Source organism: Camelina sativa, chromosome 18 (assembly GCF_030686135.1).
Source record: "Camelina sativa cultivar CO46 ecotype springtype chromosome 18, ASM3068613v1".
Taxonomy (NCBI): domain Eukaryota; kingdom Viridiplantae; phylum Streptophyta; class Magnoliopsida; order Brassicales; family Brassicaceae; genus Camelina; species Camelina sativa.
Genome location: NC_141897.1, coordinates 10,139,893 through 10,153,313, shown reverse-complemented (window position 1 = coordinate 10,153,313; position 13,421 = coordinate 10,139,893). Strand labels below are relative to the sequence as shown.

At 39.9% G+C, this 13,421-nt stretch overlaps 1 non-coding gene across 1 annotated transcript; it reads left to right on the top strand.

Moving 5' to 3' along the window:
- Positions 1–12,384: 12,384 nt before the first annotated feature.
- Positions 12,385–12,491, top strand: LOC147922737 (small nucleolar RNA R71). The gene has a single exon (XR_015589845.1). It is a non-coding gene; the product is annotated as a small nucleolar RNA R71 (small nucleolar RNA).
- The last annotated feature ends 930 nt before the right edge of the window (positions 12,492–13,421 follow it).

The window sequence follows — 13,421 nt, the reverse complement described above, 5'->3', positions numbered from 1 at the left end:
ATGTTTCTTGGTCTCTGAACCTGATCCTGTTGATCCATAGCTACTATAACCTCTTGTTGTTGATGAACAACTCTCCTTTGCTTAGCTCCTAAACTCTTGGTCTTTTTGTTGATGTTGTCAATAGGCCTAAGAAGATTGTCCTTTCCTTTAGACCTTGTGTGCATTAACAGACACAAACGATTTTTGCTAGGCAAGCGACTGAGCACAGGCTCAAGTAGGAGGTCAAGTCGACTGGAAAATGATGGTTATAGAGATCCGGCTTCTGGCTCGAGCAGGTGCTCGATCACGACTCGGTCGAGTGGTGGTCGAGTGACTGGTCGAGTGGTACCTGAAATGAAACTTCAACCCAGAAACAGAAGATTCGAGTACAACAACCTCACAAGCGTATAAAAGAACTTAATATTAGACTAATATGGATCCTAAATGTCACAAAAACACACTCAAATGGGCAACAACGCCAAATTGAAACAAGTTTATTTTGTGGTGTGAATGATGATGTATGCAATGGTGAGATATGAATGGAATGATGGATGGGTGTTTCAATTCCCCTTATGCTATTGCAGTACAAGAGGTATCAATCCTAAATGAGTGTTTGTGAACAATTAAGATATGCATATGAATCTAAGTTAAGACAAATGTAAAGATTGTTTGTCACTAACAATCCTAGGAAGAAAATGTAAAATGCAGAAAATAAACTACAAGAACTAACAAGTAGATGCAAATGAAACTGAATGATTGAAACAGTGATAAAGCAAGAACAGAAACAGAGACTACTACTAATGAACTAATGCAAGATAATTAATGAACTGAAAACTAAATGTATGCAACTGGAATGAAACAGGAATGAAACAAGACAAACACAAATCATAGACACAGAGTTCTGGGGATGAACTCGAGCAGCACTCGACCGAGTGTAGGTCGAGTGGGTGGTCGAGCTAGACTAGACGCAGAAACAGAGCAATGCAATAAAAACAGAGTAATGCTAAATCCAATCAAACAACAAGCAAGCAACATGATTAAGACTAAGATTTCAATAAACAAAGAAGGTCCTGAGGATGGATTCATGGGATGGACTAATCATTGTGGTTATCTAACTTGGTCAACAAATCTCAAGCAAACTTTGAGCTAACCTCTAGACATATTAATCTAAGACAAGTTTCTCCCACTCTCATGGTCAAGAAACAATCAAACCTATGCAATTCTAGACTTGTTCTCACACAGTAAAGAATCTACACAAGCAGGCATTAAGCAATACATCTCAAACCAAACAAGACCTCTAATCTCTTAGCAAGCCTAATGGTAAGCTCTAGATCTAGCCTTATCTATGCTTCCTAAACATTGGTGTGATGCTAAGAAGCTTGAAATCAGACTCTACCCTCTCAGATATAGAATCAGCATTAAGATCATCTACCCTAGAAGAGATCTACAACAATCAAGCTTGACCAAGTCACACAAACCACAAGATCAATCCATCCTAACCCATCCTCAAGATCCTAAAGAAACTACTCACAACAATACATGGTGATCAAAGTCAAAAACCCAGAAAATATTGAAACTTGCATTATTAGAAAGATTAAACAAAGATCTTCAATATTGATGAAAGGATGAAACTCAAATTCTCAATATCTTGAAAGTTATAGAACCAACAAAATATAAGAATCTAGTCTTCTTTCATAAGGAAGTACAAGATCTTAAAAATAAAAATGCAAAAGGAATAAAACTAAAAAAGGTAAAAACTAGGTTTAGGGAATATCTAAAAAGTTGGACTCTTTGGTGGCTGCAGGTACAAGGCCTTATATAGGTGAGGAGGTGGAAGCCCTAAAAATAGGAAAAGTCAAAGTCGTCAACGGCTCGGTCAACTCGACCAGTGCTCGGTCGAGTCCATGGTCGAGCTGGCTTCTCTCGTGCACACTCCACTCGGTCGAGTTCATCTACCCACTCGGTCGAGTGCTTGGTCGAGTTGGACTCTGGACCTTGGTTCTTCAGCCTTAACTCTCTTGCTTTCCCTTCAAGATTGCTTCACTTCTCCTCAGGATTTTTTCCGTGCTCCTTAAGCTCCAAAATCACCTGTTTATGCATGAAAAGATGCAAATGCAATGCAACTAAACTCTAATGCATGATTAGTCCTAAAGCTACACAATAATGATGAAAATGGCTAGCAAAATATGCAAAAGATGTGAATAAACTAAGGGAAAACATGGTAAAATATATGAACATCAAACAACTATGTTACTCTTTCTAGGGTTAAAATATGTAACAATCCAATGCATTTGACTAATTATAAGAGTTCGGGTTGAATTTGGAGTGTTTAGACACCGCTTAGACCCATTTTGTCCCGAAACAGGCTAACACCGAGAAAACATTGATTCTAAGAAGTAAACATCGCTGTTACTGTTTCTAGGGTCAGAATGTGTGACATTCCAATGCATTTGACTAACGGTAAGAGTTCGGGATGAATTTGGAGTGTTTAGACAACTGTTAAACCCATTTTATCCCAAAACAGGCTTAAACCAAGAAAACAGGCTAAAACCGAGAGAAAACATTGATTCGAAGAATTAAACAGCTATGTTACTCTTTTTAGGGTCAATACATGTAACAATCCAATGCATTTGACTAATTATAAGAGTTCGGGTTCAATTTGGAGTGTTTAGACACCACTCATACCCATTTGGTCCCGAAACAGGCTAAAACCAAGAAAACGTTGATTCAAAGAAGTAAACAGCTTTGTTACTGTTTCTAGGGTCAGAATGTGTGACAATCCAATGTATTTAACTAATTGTAAGAGTTCGGGATGAATTTGGAGTGTTTAGACAACAGTTAAACCCGTTTTATCCCAAAAGAGGCTTAAACCAATAAAACAGGCTAAAACCGAGAGAAAACATTGATTCGAAGCAGTAAACCACTATGTTACTCTTTCTAGGGTCAAAATATGTAACAATCCAATGCATTTGACTAATTATAAAAGTTTGGGTTGAATTTGGGGTGTTTAGACACCACTCATACCCATTTTGTCCCGAAACAGGCTAAAATCGAGAAAACGTTGATTCAAAGCAGTAAACAGCTTTGTTACTGTTTCTAGGGTCAGAATGTGTGACAATCCAATGCATTTAACTAATTGTAAGAGTTCGGGATGAATTTGGAGTGTTTAGACAACAGTTAAACCCGTTTTATCCCAAAAGAGGCTTAAACCAATAAAACAGGCTAAAACCGAGAGAAAACATTGATTCGAAGCAGTAAACCACTATGTTACTCTTTCTAGGGTTAAAATATGTAACAATCCAATGCATTTGACTAATTATAGGAGTTCGGGTTGAATTTGGAGTGTTTAGACACCACTCATACCAATTTTGTCCCGAAACAGGCTAAAACCAAGAAAACGTTGATTCAAAGCAGTAAACAGCTTTGTTACTGTTTCTAGTGTCAGAATGTGTGACAATACAATGCAATTAACTAATTGTAAGAGTTTGGGGATAATTTGGAATGTTTAGACAACAGTTAAACCCGTTTTATCCCAAAACAAGCTTAAATCTAGAAAACATGCTAAAACCGAAAGAAAACATTGATTCAAAGTAGTAAACAGAAATGTAACTCTTTATACAGTCAAAATATGTAACAATCCAATGCATTTGACTAATTATAAGACTTGGGATTGAATTTGGAGTGTTTAGACATCACTCATACCAATTTTGTCCCAAAACAGGCTAAAACCGAGAAAACGTTGATTCAAAGCAGTAAACAGCTTTGTTACTGTTTCTAGTGTCGGAATGTGTGACAATCCAATCCATTTAAATAATTGTAAGAGTTCGGGATGAATTTGGATTTTTTAGACAACAGTTAAACCCGTTTTATCCCAAAAGAGGCTTAAACCAATAAAACAGGCTAAAACCGTGAGAAAACATTGATTCGAAGCAGTAAACCGCTATGTTACTCTTTCTAGGGTTAAAATATGTAACAATCCAATGCATTTGACTAATTATAAGAGTTCGGGTTGAATTTGGAGTATTTAGACACCGCTTAGACCCATTTTGTCCCGAAACAGGCTAACACCGAGAAAACATTGATTCTAAGAAGTAAACATCGCTGTTACTGTTTCTAGGGTCAGAATGTGTGACATTCCAATGCATTTGACTAACGGTAAGAGTTCGGGATGAATTTGGAGTGTTTAGACAACTGTTAAACCCATTTTATCCCAAAACAGGCTTAAACCAAGAAAACAGGCTAAAACCGAGAGAAAACATTGATTCGAAGAATTAAACAGCTATGTTACTCTTTTTAGGGTCAATACATGTAACAATCCAATGCATTTGACTAATTATAAGAGTTCGGGTTCAATTTGGAGTGGTTAGACACCACTCATACCCATTTGGTCCCGAAACAGGCTAAAACCGAGAAAACGTTGATTCAAAGAAGTAAACAGCTTTGTTACTGTTTCTAGGGTCAGAATGTGTGACAATTCAATGTATTTAACTAATTGTAAGAGTTCGGGATGAATTTGGAGTGTTTAGACAACAGTTAAACCCGTTTTATCCCAAAAGAGGCTTAAACCAATAAAACAGGCTAAAACCGAGAGAAAACATTGATTCGAAGCAGTAAACCACTATGTTACTCTTTCTAGGGTCAAAATATGTAACAATCCAATGCATTTGACTAATTATAAAAGTTTGGGTTGAATTTGGGGTGTTTAGACACCACTCATACCCATTTTGTCCCGAAACAGGCTAAAATCGAGAAAACGTTGATTCAAAGCAGTAAACAGCTTTGTTACTGTTTCTAGGGTCAGAATGCGTGACAATCCAATGCATTTAACTAATTGTAAGAGTTCGGGATGAATTTGGAGTGTTTAGACAACAGTTAAACCCGTTTTATCCCAAAAGAGGCTTAAGCCAATAAAACAGGCTAAAACCGAGAGAAAACATTGATTCGAAGCAGTAAACCACTATGTTACTCTTTCTAGGGTTAAAATATGTAACAATCCAATGCATTTGACTAATTATAGGAGTTCGGGTTGAATTTGGAGTGTTTAGACACCACTCATACCAATTTTGTCCCGAAACAGGCTAAAACAAAGAAAACGTTGATTCAAAGCAGTAAACAGCTTTGTTACTGTTTCTAGTGTCAGAATGTGTGACAATACAATGCAATTAACTAATTGTAAGAGTTTGGGGATAATTTGGAATGTTTAGACAACAGTTAAACCCGTTTTATCCCAAAACAAGCTTAAATCTAGAAAACAGGCTAAAACCGAAAGAAAACATTGATTCGAAGTAGTAAACAGAAATGTAACTCTTTATACGGTCAAAATATGTAACAATCCAATGCATTTGACTTATTATAAGACTTGGGGTTGAATTTGGAGTGTTTAGACACCACTCATACCAATTTTGTCCCGAAACAGGCTAAAACCGAGAAAACGTTGATTCAAAGCAGTAAACAGCTTTGTTACTGTTTCTAGTGTCAGAATGTGTGACAATCCAATCCATTTAAGTAATTGTAAGAGTTCGGGATGAATTTGGAGTGTTTAGCCAACAGTTAAACCCGTTTTATCCCAGAAGAGGCTTAAACCAATAAAACAGGCTAAAACCGAGAAAAAACATTGATTCGAAGCAGTAAACCACTATGTTACTCTTTCTAGGGTTAAAATATGTAACAATCCAATGCATTTGACTAATTATAAGAGCTCGGGTTGAATTTGGAGTGTTTAGACACCACTCATACCAATTTTGTCCCGAAACAGGCTAAAACCAAGAAAACGTTGATTCAAAGCAGTAAAAACCTTTGTTACTGTTTCTAGTGTCAGAATGTGTGACAATACAATGCAATTAACTAATTGTAAGAGTTTGGGGATAATTTGGAATGTTTAGACAACAGTTAAACCCGTTTTATCCCAAAACAAGCTTAAATCTAGAAAACAGGCTAAAACCGAAAGAAAACATTGATTCGAAGTAGTAAACAGAAATGTAACTCTTTATACGGTCAAAATATGTAACAATCCAATGCATTTGACTAATTATAAGACTTGGGGTTGAATTTAGAGTGTTTAGACACCACAAATACCAATTTTGTCCCGAAAAGGGCTAAAACCGAGAAAACGTTGATTCAAAGCAGTAAACAGATTTGTTACTGTTTCTAGTGTCAGAATGTGTGACAATCCAATCCATTTAAATAATTGAAAGAGTTCGGGATGAATTTGGATTTTTTAGACAACAGTTAAACCCGTTTTATCCCAAAAGAGGCTTAAACCAATAAAATAGGCTAAAACCGAGAGAAAACATTGATTCGATCTAAAGCCTTGTCTACCCAAAGGTACCCAAAGTGTTTATCCTAGACACATACAAGAATAAAGCCTTGTCTACCCAAAGGTACCCAAAGTGTTTATCCTATCAATCTAAACCCAAATGATCCTAGTGCTACCCTTTAACTTCTTCTTTTCTCTTTCACCCTTTTCTCTTTTGGTTTTCAAGTCTTAGGAGAGGTTTCTTAATTGATCTTTCTAGTGGAATGGGAATTTTTTTTTCTTATTGCTATGGTTCTCTTTTCTTCTTATTCTTAAGACATATAAGCTTTTTGCTAAACTTCACTTTGCTTTCTTTTCTTTTCTTTAACTAGAACCATCTTAGATATCCTTATTCTTCCCATTCTTTCACTAGACTTTAAATTTACTTAAACACATTCCCCTCCTAAAGACTCTAACCTTTTCTTTCTCTTTTTCCTCTTTTCTTTTCATGACAGCCAAGTCCCAAACCTAACAAGTGAACCACCTAGTCCTATCTAGTTTGAAAAATGCAAACTAGAACTACACAAGGTTTTACTCTTGTCAATTCAAACCTAACACTTTCTACCAAGCTCAATCCCAAAAATAGGCCTCACACACACAAGAATAAACATGGCTTGAAAGAAGGTTTGGTTAGGGGTAGGGAAACTGATTTAAAAGTGAAATCAGCTACTTGGATCAACAAGAGTGGCAAAAGGAGAAAGATGATCCAAATAAGTATATGGTATCCATGAGTTTAAAGCAATGCATACATTGATAATTAACAGTCAATATTAGGTTCTTATAAATAGAAAATGGCATCAAATCACAACATGCTTCAATTTAGACCAAATGCAATTCAGGAATTCAAGGCTTGGTTCAATCTTATTCTAACCACTCAACTAGCATCAAAGTACTATTAACTTGGGCATTGATCTTAGTCTAGTGAATTAAGCAAGCTAACAAGGAAAAACTCATCATAGATCCCTAATGCAAACAGTCCTATATGATAAACAAAATACTTAAATATGCAATGCAAACTACATGAATACTCTTTTTTTATAAAGATTTTTGCAAAAAAATTTCAAATTTTTATGGTTTTCCTATGCCTTAGATGATTATGCAAGTGCTAACATGATGATGATAAAAATTTGAAATAAGAAAACAAAACACAACATCAAATGCTATCTCAAACCCTCCCCCAAACTTAAATCACACAGTCCCTTGTGTGAAAGAAATTTGCTTGAGGATTCAAGACTTAAAACAAAACACAACATATGAAATGCTATGGTATATACAATGGTAAGGTGATAATGTTACCTCAAGGATTGGAGAAGAAGCTGTCCACATCCTCCTGCATACTATCAAAGGTGTAGCTGGGATCCTGCTGGTGACTGGAAGAAGGTGATTGGGGCAGCTCGACAATGTCAATCGACCGTGACTCGGTCGAGTGCATGTCCGAGTGGGGGGGTCGAGCTGGACCGCGAGTCTCCATATCTTGAGTCTGGTACTGCTGGTACTGATGGTATTGTGCTGGATCCATAAAGTATTGGGGTGGTATGGGGGGGTAACCTGGATAGCCTGGATAAGCAGCTGGAGGTGGGAAGCCAAATGGTGGTCTAGGCTGGAACTCGGTCGAGTGGGTGCTCGAGTGACCCGGTCGAGTGCCTCGAAAACTGTTGTTCTCGGGTACTTGAGCTCCTCTTCCTCTGATTTGGCTCATACATTGAAGCCCTAGCTGGTTCCACAGGGTTTGCAACTCTTGAAAGTGCTCTAGTTGAGCCACTCCTCCTCAAAGGGCTTGATGGAGTTGGTGAAGAGTTTCCACTCTTCAAGTCAGCAACTTCCTTCTTCAGGCCTCTAATGGACTTAGCCATGTTGGTCACCTTCTTCTTGAGCTTGTCAAACCTCTTCCCATCCCATTTGTTCCACTTTTGCAGCAATGTCAACCTCTTGCTATGCTCTCTCACTCCTCTACTATCCCTTGGATTGGGCTCATAGTTCTCAAAGTAGAACTGCTCCTCTCCATCACCCATCTCTACATCTCCAGCTGCATCAACTCTAGGCTGTACTACTCCATCAAATAAGTACTCATCAGCTGGCCAAAAATCAATGTTGGCTCCTTCTTGAATGGTAGTGAGCTCTTTGTTTGGTAGGATCACTTGTTTCTTCCCAACTGTTGGCAGCTCAAAGTTAAAGATATGGTTTCCTTGATTCATCTCCTTGGCTAGGATGAGTGTAGAGGTTAGGTAGCTGGAATCAATCCATCTTGGTGAGACCCCTTCTCCTCTAAGTGGAATGTTAGCAGCTTGAAGAATTGGAGTAATGATGCCTCCAATGGTAAGTGCTCCTCTTGAACCCTTGTTCTCAAGCTTGCCTACCCAACTTCTCAACTATATCATATGGTCTATCAGCACCATTGCAAGATCAGTCTCCACAGTGCTACCAAGGATGAGGCTTCCATTCCTTGCTTGAAGAAGAACTCCATTGAGAGCCAAGTCAATCATCTTTAGCTCTCCCTCATTGATGTTTCCAGTTTCCTTCCTAGCAAAGAAGGTGTTGGCAAGAGCTTTGTGGTAGTACCTCAAGACTGGGCTCCTAATCCTTGAGCTCTTGGAGTTGGAGGATGAGTAGAGCTTGTTATCCCCAATGGTTTCCCACACAGCATACAGTTCTTCTCTTGGAACCATCAAGCTCCTATTGCTCCCAACCTCAAAACCAAACACATCAGCCAGCTTCTTCATTGAGAGCTCATGCTTCTTCCCTTTGATTGTGAAAGAAATGTGACCAGCTCCTACTACAGCATCCTTCCTCACATATGTGTGCAGCTTGACACTGGCTAGGAACTCACAGCTTTCCTCTCTATACCCCTCCATACAAAGCCCCATGAACTTGGTAAGGCTGCTCTTCTCAAAGAGACACTCCACATCTTCATCAATGGCAAGCTTCTCCATGGTCTCCTTATGTGGATATCTGGTTCCCAAGAACTCCATCCTCATGAAAGCATCATAAAGCTGCTTCTTTGACAATCCACAAGACTCAGCTTCTCCATCATCCATTAGTTCTTCTTCCTCACTCTCACTTTCACTCCCCTCTTGTTCAACCTCAACAGCTGGCCTCTTTCCTTTGGCCCTTGCTCTCCTCATAAACTCATTGAGTGTTGGCTCCCGTTCCTCCTCTGATTCAGTTCTCTCAGGATCTTCCTCAACACCTGGGTTTCTGGAACTCGCACGCTGGCTCGGTCGATCACTCGGACGGCCACTCGGTCGAGTGCATGCTCGAGTGGGACGTCGAGTGGACCTTCCAGCATCCTCTCTTGATTCCAAGTCAACATCATGACGGCCCTTAGAGATTGCAGCTGCTTGCTTGGACTTCTTAGTGATCTTGGAAAACATTTTTGAACAAAAACTGAGAGGAATAAACTCAAAGCTTAAAGTTAATAGGTTAGTGACCCAAAAACTAGAAAGAACTAAGCTTTGAGCAAAAGATGAACTTGAGCGAGACTTTAAAGCTTGAATTTAGATATTTTGAGCAAATGAGAGAGTGTGAGAGGTATGATCTCGTGCTAGGAGTATATAAAGAAGCTAAGGGGACAAGGAGACAAGGGTGGAGCGTCCATACCATTCAAATTTGAAATGAGAATCTTTGACCTGCTTTTTGGCTACCACTCGACCCCACACTCGACCAGCACGTGGTCGAGCTCCTTGAATAATTTGAAGTTTCAAAATTTTTCTTCCTTTTCTCCCTCCACTCGATCGTTCTAGAAGCTTTGGAAACCAAATGGGCCTTAATCCTTACCCAGCTCGATCGAGTACTTCTCGTGGCCTGGTCGAGTGGGCTTGCGAACCTCCTTGCCCAAGTCCAAATCTCTTCTTACCCAACTACATTCTTAATAAAAACCTGTCCAACAAAAACATAAAAGAAAACACATCAAAACTACTAACAAATTAAACCATATTTACAAAGGATACCTTAGGGACTTCCTCCCTAGTGAGCTTGTTTAAAGTCACTAAGCTTGACTTTGATTTCCTTCTTAGACTTGATCTAGATACCAAGGAGGTGATGAAATCCTCCCTGGAACCTCTTGGTCACTGTGAAGTTGATCCTTGATCACCTCACCCTTAGCACACAAACCATATTTCTTCTTGATTTTGAGCCTTGGTCTTGCTTTCCTCAAAGACCTCTTGTTCAGCTTTACTTGAAGATCCTCAACCATACTAGTCAACTCTTGAACTGACCTCTTAAGCTTTTCCACAGAATGCTGTTGAAGTGGGAGCTCAGCTTTTGGAGTTGCCTTATCACTTAACCCTTCTTGACCACCTTTGTCCTTGATAGTAAAAGGTTGGTCATCAATGGTGGGAAGGTTGGTTGGATTGTAGATATTGAACTTCATAACTACATCTTCAGCAATGTTCAAGGTCACAAGACCTTCCTTGACATCAATAACTGCTCCAACAGTAGCTAAGAATGGCCTCCCTAGTAAGATTGGATCTTCAGGCTCCTTGTCCATCTCTATCACCACAAAGTCAGTGTGGATCCTTGCTCTTCCTATCTTGATTGGGACATTCTCTAACCTCCCAACTACCTCTCTATTTGTCCCATCAGCTAGGCACACATGGAGTTTAGTAGATTTGAAGTCAGTTCTCCCAAGCTTTTGAGCTATGGAATATGGCATGACACTTGTTGAAGCTCCCAAATCACAAAGGCATTGGTTGTAGTGAAGATAGCTAAGTGTGCAAGGCAGATAGAATGGACCTGGATCTTTAAGATTGATTGGAATGATAACTCCTCCAAGGTCCTCAAGATCCTTCTCATCTTGAGCTTCAGCCTTCTTCTTTGACAAATCAAGCAAAAAGTCTTTGTAGAGAGGATATGGATCATACTGTTCCAAGGCAGGTCCTCTCTCTTCTTCTTGGTAAGCAATGGTGATCTCTTGTATGGCCAACACTTCCTCAACCACAGCTTCTTCAATCACAACCACTTCCTTCAAAGCCTTCTCTTCCTCTTGTTGCTTAGCCATCATCTCCTTTCTCTCAATGATTTCCCTAAGCTCCTTAATCTTTTGTGCTTTGAAACGTCCTGGGAAAGGAAAAGGTGGCTTGTAAGCAGGAGGAATGTACTTAGCAGGCTTGACAGCTTCTGAGTCTGCAACTCGATCGACCACTCGAGCATGCACTCGATCGAGTGGCTGCTCGAGTCCATGGTCGAGCTCAGGTGCGAGCTCCAATTGCTTGTTACAAACATCACTTGGGGCTTCAGTAACTAATGAATTCCCCCAAACTTGAACTGCACTGTCCTCAGTGGCTTCTTCCTCATGAACTTGAATGGCTTTGGCTGTGAACTCCCTTGGATTTTGGACAGCTTTTCCAGGGAGTTGGTTGGGTTTTGGAGCTGAAGAAGAGGCTATGTTACTCTCCATGTACTTAACTATGGAATTCAGACCCTCAAACTTCATATTCAGATCATTGTATTGAGATGTGAGCCTTTGGTTTAGCTCAGCAAACTGTTTGGCTTCCTCTATCTTCCCTTGTGTTTGACCAATCAACAGCTGTTGTACCATGGCTCTAAGGTCTTGTTCCTGGCCTTGGTTAGTCTGAAACCCTGGTGGGGGACACAACTGGGGCTGGAACACCTGTTGCTGTTGTTTGGGGACATAGTTTTGGTGCTGTTGAGGCTGTTGAGGAGGGTAGACTTGATCTTGTGGGTTGGCCACATTTGTGCTCCTATAGGACAGATTATTGTTCCTAAACCCTCCTTGGTTATAACCCTTGAAGCCTCCTTGGTTTTGCATATAGCATAACTCAGCAAACTCATTCTCTCCCTCTTGAACTGGAGGCTCCTCTTCACTAACAAAGTGAATAGACTTTAGTTGACTTAGCAAGATCCTATCAAGCTTTTCATTCACCATTTTCAGATCCTTCTTGTACCTGTCTTCTTGATCAGTTGATGATGACCTTATGGTTCTGTCATAGTCCTCATTGTAGTTCCCATCAGACTGTGCAAGCTTCTCTACTAACTCCCAGCCTTCTTCCACATTCTTGTTGAGGAAGTTTCCATTGGAGGCTGTGTCAAGAAGCATTCTTAACTTGGGAAGCACTCCTCTATACAATGTGCTCAACAAAGACTCCACACTGAAACCATGATGAGGACATTGAGTTTGGTATCCCTTGAATCTCAACCAAGCTTCACAAAAGCTTTCATTACTCCTTTGAGCAAATCCAGAGATCTCATTCCTTAGTTTTGCTGTCCTAGCATTGGAGAAAAACTTGGCCAAGAAAGCCTTCTTGCATGCATCCCAAGTAGTAATTGCACCAGTAGGGAGAGTCTTTTCCCATAAATGAGCCTTGTCCCCAAGTGAGAAAGGGAACAACCTCAGCTTGAAACCATCTTCACTTACTCCATTGATCTTGGTAAGACCACAGATTCTGTCGAACTCATCAAGATGATCTAGTGGATCCTCCATAGGCAATCCATGGAATTTATTGGCCTGAATCATTGAGATCAATCCACTCTTGATCTCAAAGTTGTTGTTGGCAACAGTTGGTGGCACAATGCCAGCTCTTTGGTTGTGAGTGTTGGGTGCATCTCCAGCACCAATGTTCCTTGGTCTCTGAACCTGATCCTGTTGATCCATAGCTACTATAACCTCTTGTTGTTGCTGAACAACTCTCCTTTGCTTAGCTCCTAAACTCTTGGTCTTGTTGTTGATGTTGTCAATAGGCCTAAGAAGATTGTCCTTTCCTTTAGACCTTGTGTGCATTAACAGACACAAACGATTTTTGCTAGGCAAGCGACTGAGCACAGGCTCAAGTAGGAGGTCAAGTCGACTGGAAAATGATGGTTATAGAGATCCGGCTTCTGGCTCGAGCAGGTGCTCGATCACGACTCGGTCGAGTGGTGGTCGAGTGACTGGTCGAGTGGTACCTGAAATGGAACTTCAACCCAGAAACAGAAGATTCGAGTACAGCAACCTCACAAGCGTATAAAAGAACTTAAGCTTAGACTAATATGGATCCTAAATGTCACAAAAACACACTCAAATGGGCAACGGCGCCAAATTGAAACAAGATTTTTCTTTGTGGTGTGAATGATGATGTATGCAATGGTGAGATATGAATGGAATGATGGATGGGTGTTTCAATTCCCCTTATGCTATTGCAGTACAAGAGGT